This window comes from Chlorocebus sabaeus, chromosome 13 (assembly GCF_047675955.1).
Source record: "Chlorocebus sabaeus isolate Y175 chromosome 13, mChlSab1.0.hap1, whole genome shotgun sequence".
NCBI lineage: Eukaryota > Metazoa > Chordata > Mammalia > Primates > Cercopithecidae > Chlorocebus > Chlorocebus sabaeus.
In genome coordinates, this window is record NC_132916.1 from 34,733,221 (window position 1) to 34,740,958 (window position 7,738).

At 47.2% G+C, this 7,738-nt stretch overlaps 1 pseudogene; it reads right to left on the minus strand.

Moving 5' to 3' along the window:
- Window positions 1–2,327: 2,327 nt before the first annotated feature.
- On the minus strand, window positions 2,328–7,426 carry LOC103241018 (uncharacterized; annotated as a pseudogene).
- Between the last annotated feature and the right edge of the window lie 312 nt (window positions 7,427–7,738).

Below are 7,738 nucleotides of genomic sequence, written 5' to 3' on the forward strand. Positions count from 1 at the left end.
CCTGTCACCACGACCGGCTAAGTTTTGTATTTTTAGTAGAGATGGGGTTTCACCATGTTGGCCAGGCTGTTCTCAAACTCCTGACCTTGTGATCCACCCGCCTCGGCCTCCCAAAGTGCTGGGATTACAGGCATGAGCCACTGCGCCCAGCCCACAATATTTTTAGAGACAAAAATATCTACATTACATATTCTATTTTACAGATTATGTGGCTTTTAACAATGCTCTATTTTAAAATCTCATCATTTGCTTTAATTATACATTATTATGTTTTCATATAGGTATATGGTACACAATTCAAAAGGTACAAAAGAATACAATGAAAAGTAAGTTTTCTTTTCATCCCAGCCACCCAAAGGTAACCAGAGTAGTCAGTTTCTTGTGTATTCTCCCGAAGACACCAAGCCATATAAAAATATATATACATCTTTTAAAAATTTTTTATGAAGGCCAGGCCCTGTGCTGTGGTTGTTTCACCGATAACACTATCCTGTGAGGCCTCTGAAGAAACAGTCACCTTTCTGTTGGCCGGGTGAGAGCATGTTTCCTTGTATAATACCTTTTTTATGCAAATAGAAATATACCATACCCAGTGTTCTGCACATTTCTCACCTAACATTAAATTTGGGAGATAAATAACTTATCATCTCTCTTGTCACAACTATATTCCCTATCACAGCACCCTCTGCATGCAACAGGTGCTCAGTAAATGCTTTTTAGCTCATGGTAATGACACTTTCCTGTTGATAATTGAAGTATGGAAAAGCTGTTTATAAACATAAGCCACCATAGAAAGGTAAGAAATTGTCGTGACTGTGTGTAGCTGCTGTGGAACGAAGTAGGTCCTGTGTTGATCAATGTTCCTTCTGTTTTAACGGCCAGACTCAAACTAGAGTGTCCACTTCCTCCCCTGGGTTCTAGGCTTAGCAAAGCGGGGGCTGTCAGTCCAGACAATGCTATTTAACACACAGAAGCCAGAAGGTGAACTTCCTGTTAAGTCAAGCTCATAAAGTCACAGAGACTGGTTGGGACAGAAAAGGACCTGGAGGGAATGGTTTATTTACTCTAGAGGAGAGGCTGCAGAGCGACTTATATAGCCTAAGGGAGCCTCAAACAGGAAGGAAAGGGCTAGAACCACAGGAAAAGTAGAGTGAGCTTCAGAAAGACCTCTGAGCTGGCTGCAGTGGTGTGCACCTAGAGTCCCAGCCACTGGGGAGGCTGAGGCAGGAGGATTTCTGGAGCCCAGGAGTTCGAGGCTGCAGCAAGCTATGATCACTCCACTGCACTCTAGCCTGGGTGACAGAGCAACACCCTGTCTGTAAAAATAAAAAATAAGAATAAAAAGATCTCTGGGATAGCACTAGGGACTGCAGCCTCCACCCCAACATTTTGGCAGGAGCCCCCTACCTCTGCTAGCACACATGGCCCTTTTGTAGGATTGAGGCAGACCCAGCTGAGAGGACTCAGGTTTTCAGTGGAGGAAGGCTTTGCCCCAGGACGAGACTTTGATGCAGGGCGCCAGCTGGATTTCAGCCCCACTGGCCCCATCCTTGTGCAAAGCGCGAACTCCCACCCCTAGGCAAAGGGTCGTGTCCCTTCCCCCAGGTGTCATTCATTTGTTCATTAGATCTCTATGTACTGATACCCACCACATGTCATGCACCGCACTAGGTACTGGGAACACAGCATGAACAAGGCAGGCTCCCAGCTCACGAGGAGCTTAGTTTTTTATTTGTTTATTATACTCTAAGCTTATTTTTTATTTTTTTATTATACTTTAAGTTCTAGGGTACATGTGCACAACGTGCAGGTTTGTTACATTTATATACATGTGCCATGTTGGTGTGTGACGAGGAGCTTATTTCCTAATGGGAAAGATACAACAAATCTGCAAGAAAGGAAATTTCAGAGTGAAAAGTACAAAGAATGTATATGGGATAACCTGAGAGTGACCTGAGGGTGAGGGGCAGTGTTTGGCCAGAGTAGTCAAGAAAGGCCTTTTTGAAAAGGAGACCCCTCAATTTCCGGACTCCAGGCTGGAGTCCTTTGAGACTCTCTCCCCTCCTCTTCCATCCGTCCAGTGGGTTTGAGCCGGAGTCTTATGTTTCCTGGTGGAAACAGCCTCCAAAATAGCCCCTAATGAGCTTCCTTCTTGGTGTCCGTGCCCTTGAGTAGTCTCTTTCCACATTGTCTCAGGGTTGGTCTGTGTAGCCAACAGAACACAGTAGAAGTGATGGTTGTCACTCCCAAGGCTAAGTCATCAGAGACCTCATGCTCCCCTGCCCTACCTTCTCTCTCCCTCTCTCAGGTTGCTTGCTCTGGGGGAAGTGAGCTGCTATGTTATAAACAACCACATGGCAAGGAACTGAGGCCTCCTGCCAACAGCCATGCGTGTGAGTGAGCTTGGAAGCAGATTCTGCAGCCCCAGTCAAGCCTTCAGATAACTGAAGCCCCAACTGACATCATGACTTCAACCTCATGAGATTCCCTCATTCAGAACCATCCAACTAAGCTGCTCTCACATTCTCTCTTTTTTTTTTCTTTAATGACTGAGGCAATTTATTAACCCAGGATCATTTGTTTTAATGCTTCTTGTTGACAGCTGCCACCTATCCAGCGATTCTGTCCAGATCTTTCTGACCCTGAGGTGTCAGTTTGTGGCCCCTATCTTGGTCTTTTTCCACCATTTTCAGTCCCTCCAGGGCTTGGAGGACCCAGTGGGCCACACTCTTGGAGACTCAGCTGATGTGGCTGGGCAGGACACCATTTATCTGGCATCCCCCGTAGATCTTGGTCATGGAGCCAATCCCAGCACCACCTTGGTGGTATAGGTGCTACGTCGTGGAAGCAGCTGTTGTGTAGAACCAGTTCTCATCTCAGAGAGTAAGCTCTTTCTGCTTGGCCAGTTTGGTGGTATCCACCCATTCAGGGACTTTCAGCTTCCTGGACTTTTTAAGGAAGGCTACCAGAGCTCTGATGAACTCCTGCTGATTCATGTCTTCTACAGTAACTCCAGGAATCGTGACACCTCTGTACTGCCAGCCAGGGGAACAGCTGTTCTCAAATTCATGATCCAGAGAACTTACAAAATAGTAAACACTTGTTATTGTAAGCCAGTAAGGTTGGAGGTTGTTTGTTACACAGCACTAGATAACCAATACACAGTAGATAGCCCTTGCACATCGATCTCAGTGCACCCTGCAATCCAGACCTCCTTGCCTCCTATGCCCTCTCCAGCATCTAGCCTGCCCAGTACTCAACTGCAGCATCTAGCCTGCCCAGTATTCAACTGTGACACTGTCCCAACCAACTCAAAGACCATCCCCCACCCCATATTTCTCAATCACCTCCAGGAAAAGGGTTAAATCAGCCTGCTTTCTAAGTCTGTCCATAAATCTAATTCTGCAAGCATTTATTGCAAATTTGTGATGTGTTTAGCTTAGTGTTTCATGCTGCAGGGAAAACACAAGAACTATTTATTTTAGTCCTTGTCCTTGGTGTTGTTGGTAGGATAGACTAATGTCTCTGAAACAATAGAAGACAGTGCAGAATAGTTAATCAAAGGCTTGTGGGGTTGACAGAAAGTGTTAAGTGAAAGGTTGGAGAGCTCCATGTGGGCCAGAGGTGGGGAGCAGGGAGAAGCTGGGGCCTGGGTCAGTCCAACATAGGCAAGGGAAGAAGGGTAATGCCTAGGCAGTCAGAGGGGCTGAGAGCAGAGTTTGGTTTAGCGAAACAAAGCCAGGGCCAGCTCAAGACGTAGAGGGCCTTGAAAGCTTGGTGGAAGAACCCAGGAGGCAGAGGTTGCAGAATTCACTGCAACCTCCATCTCCTGGGTTCAAGCAATTCTCCAGCCTCAGCCTCCCTGGGTTATAAATTGGGTGGATTTATAACCCAATCCAGTGGGCGATAAACAGTGCTATGAACCTATTTAGATCGATGAGATTAAAGGTAGGGAGTGAGATGGAAAGAAGATGGAGAGGATAAGAAGGTGGAAAAAGAGATCTGGGGCTGGGGCAAAATGACTTTGGAGTGATGTGCCTTCATTGAGATGTGAGCACCTGAAGCTAGACAGCAGGAACAAAACCAGAGGCATTGCTCTGATTTGAGGCTGCACAACTGAGGCGCCATCCCCACCCCAGGCCTGGCAGCCGCCTCCTACCTGGGGGAGCATAGACTCTATGAGACTGGAGTCAAGAGCAGGTCAGGCTCCTGCTGAGTCTATAGCAGAGGTGCTTAACCCTCCATGGACACCTGGGGAGACGTGTAAGGGCACTTGGGGGCCAATCTGAAGCACTTTAGCATAATGGTCTAGTGCAGAAACTGACAGACTGCCCGGCTCTACCCCTCACAGACTGAGGGACCTTATTACCTTCATGTTTGGATGAAGATGATGGGGCTCTGGGGAGTTAAGTGACTTCATCCAAACATGAAGGTAGTAAGAGTACCTACTCCATAGGGTTGCTGTGGAGATTCAACAAAATGAAAAGCACTTATAACAGTTCACTTTTTTGTTATGCAAATGTTCTTGCACTGACCTGGGTTGCAGTTTAGGCATAAACATTTTTAGTTTCCTGGGTACAGCTGAGATTAAGAATCAAAAATCCAGCCATGCACAGTGGCTCATGCCTATAATGCCAGCACTTTGGGAGGCTGAAGCAGGAGGATCACTTGAGTCCAGGAGTTTGAGACCAGCCTGGGCAACGCAGGGAGACCCCATCTCTACCAAAAATAAATAAATAAACAAACAGAAATAAAAAATTAGCCAGGCATGATGGTGCTTGCCTGTAGTCCTAGCTTCTTGGGAGGCTGAGACGGGAGGATTACTTGAGCCCAGGAGGTCCAGGCTGCAGTGAGCCATGACCGCACCACTGCACTCCAGCCTGGGTGACAGCACAAGGCACTGTCTCAAACACAAACAAACAAACAAAAATAAAAAACAACAGCAGGCCAGGTGCAGTGGCTGGTGCCTGTAATCCCAGCACTTTGGGATGCCAAGCTGGGAGAATCACTTGAGCCCAAGAGTTCAAGACTAGCCTGGGCAACATAGGGAGACCCCATCTCTACAAAAAATGAATTTTTTTAAAATCAGAAATCCATAAGGACAAAGCACTCACCCCCTCATCTCTCCTACCATCCTCCCTACCATCAGAATAGGAAGTTAAAACTATCACTTCGAACATGCTCTTTGATTCAGATGAAGGTGAGACTTGGCTAGATTATGGCTTTGACTCAGAACCATAGGCAAAGTTCATGGTTTGGGAGTTTCTGCAGGAAGCTTGGGGACATTCAGCTGTTTCAGCTGAACTTGACTCTGAGTTCCAAGTCTAGGAAATTCCAAAACTCAAAGCAAAACAAAGGCGCCCTCAAGGTTAGGGATCATATGCTGTCCATCTCCATCCCCTGGCGCCCAGTGGGGCACCCACACTTGCTGGTTGGCTGGAGGAGCGAGGCAGGCCTTAACTCGGTTGGTGCACAGAGCTGACTGGTCTCAGATATGGACCACGGCGAGTAAATTTGATGAAACAAAGACAAAGCCATAAAGGAAACAGGCTTTGTGCCATTTAGGAGTGCAAATTAGATTTTCTTCATTGCTGAAGAATTCTTACTGCTAAACCAGGAATATTCAGACACCCACTTTCCACCCCCAGTTTAGGATATTTATGTTAATGGAAGACTCAGACGGAGATGACTTGTTGGGTCCTTTGAGTTTGTACAGCGCAGACACAGGTGCCATATTTAAAGCACACCTGACATAGGTTGGCAGCCTCCCAACACCCCTCAGGCAAGTGCTTCTCAAACACTGATGCACACGCCACTCACCAGGGGAGCTTGTTCAATGCAGAGTCTAATGCGGTAGGTCTGAGGGAGAGCCTGACGTTCTGCATTTCTTTTTTTCTTTTTTTTTCTTGAGACAGAGTCTCACTCTGCCATTGAGGCTGGAGTGCAATGGCATGATCTCGGCTCCCTGCAACCTCTGCTTCCTGGGTTCAAGCAATTCTGCAGCCTCAGCCTCCCAGTTAGCTGGGATTTACAAGCACCCCGCACCACGCCCGGCTAATTTTTGTAATTTTAGTAGAGACGGGGTTTCACCATGTTAACCAGGCTGGCCTTGAACGCCTGACCTCAGGTGATCCACCCATCTTGGCATCCCAAAGTGCTGGGATTACAGGAATGAGCCACTGCACCCAGCCAAGGCTCTGCATTTCTAACAAGCTCCCGGGAGATGGTGACGTTGCTGGCCCAAAGGCCAGCACGTTGAGTGGTGAGGCATCAAAGTCCACTTGGGGACGGAAGCCAGCCCAGGTTTGGCGTATCGCCTGGACAGTAGCCCTAACTTGGGTTAAAAGAATTAACAAATCCCTGCCCACTGGTCACATATTTACCATTTTTTCCGCCTTAAAAATATTCCTGCTGGGTGTGGTGGCTCGGGCCTGTAATTCCAGCACTTTGGGACTTCGAGGCAGAAGGATCACTTGAGTCTAGGAGTTGGAGACCAGCCTGAGCAATATAGTGAGATCCTGCCTCTACAAAAAGTAAAAAAATAAAAAATTAGCCAGGCATGGTGGCACGCACCGTAGTCCAGGTATTCAGGGGGCTGAGGTGGGAGGATCGCTTGAGTCTGGGAGGGCAAGGCTGCAGTGAGCAGTGATTGTGCCACTGCGCTCCAGGGTGGGCCACAGTGCAAAATCTTATTTAAAAAAAAAAAAAAAATCCTTAAAACAAAGTTGAGAGTCTGAACAGTTTTAATTATCCAATGGGCTCACTGGATTTTTACAATGTCCTTGTCATTTCTGGTGTAGGTCGGCACTTTGACCTTGCTGACTCTGAAATACTCTCTGTAACTGGGAAGGACAAATCCATCAACACTCACCCTGCTTGCTGCATAAATCAGGGGTCTCCTTGGGCTCCAGGGTTAGGACAGACCTCTGGGTTGATGATTTAACTCCAGGGCTCGTTAATAAAGGCCCAGCTGAATCTGGAGCCTTGCCCCATGTCTCACAGCTGGTGGAAGAGCCAAGAAGATTTGAGTTGTGTTTTCCTGGTATGTGGTTTGGTTGTGGTGGTTTATATAATATCATGCTTCCATCTCAGAGCACTGGTTTAGTTCAGGAAGCAAACTGGCTTCTTTTCAGGGACCAGAGTCCAAAAGGTAGCCAGTGGTTATCTTAAGATGTCAGTGAGAAGATGGGAAATGAATGTCTGGTTTCAGACATTTCACCCCACCCTGGGTGAGATCTATTAATATTACACTCTCTCAGCACTGCACTGAAAGCACTCTCACAGGGTTAACGAGAATTTCAAGCCAGGCTCTAGGCAGAGTTATAGCTAGGCATTGACCAGGGTGTGCTGGTGCACTTTGACCCACTTCCCTGCAGTTGCTCACTAACCAAGAGTCACGTAGCACATGGACCACCTGCTCCCTCATTGTTCCTAGAGATAGAATCTCTGACACTGGACCTTTTCACCAAAAAGTTGCTTAAGATATTTTTCAGATTCTGCATTCCAGTAGAATGCCTGACGTCAACGAGTCTGCAGAACCCCAGCCCCAAGGTGCCAATCCAGCACAGAAATGTGGTTCCTTCATCTCCTTGTCCCATAACTTCACCCATCACTTTTCAACCAATCAATCAGCAACCCCTAGCTCCTCAGCCCCCTACCCACCAAAATTCCCTTAAAAACTCCAGTCTACAACTCCTTGGGGAGGCAGATTTGAGGTTCCCTCCCACCCCCTTGTTTG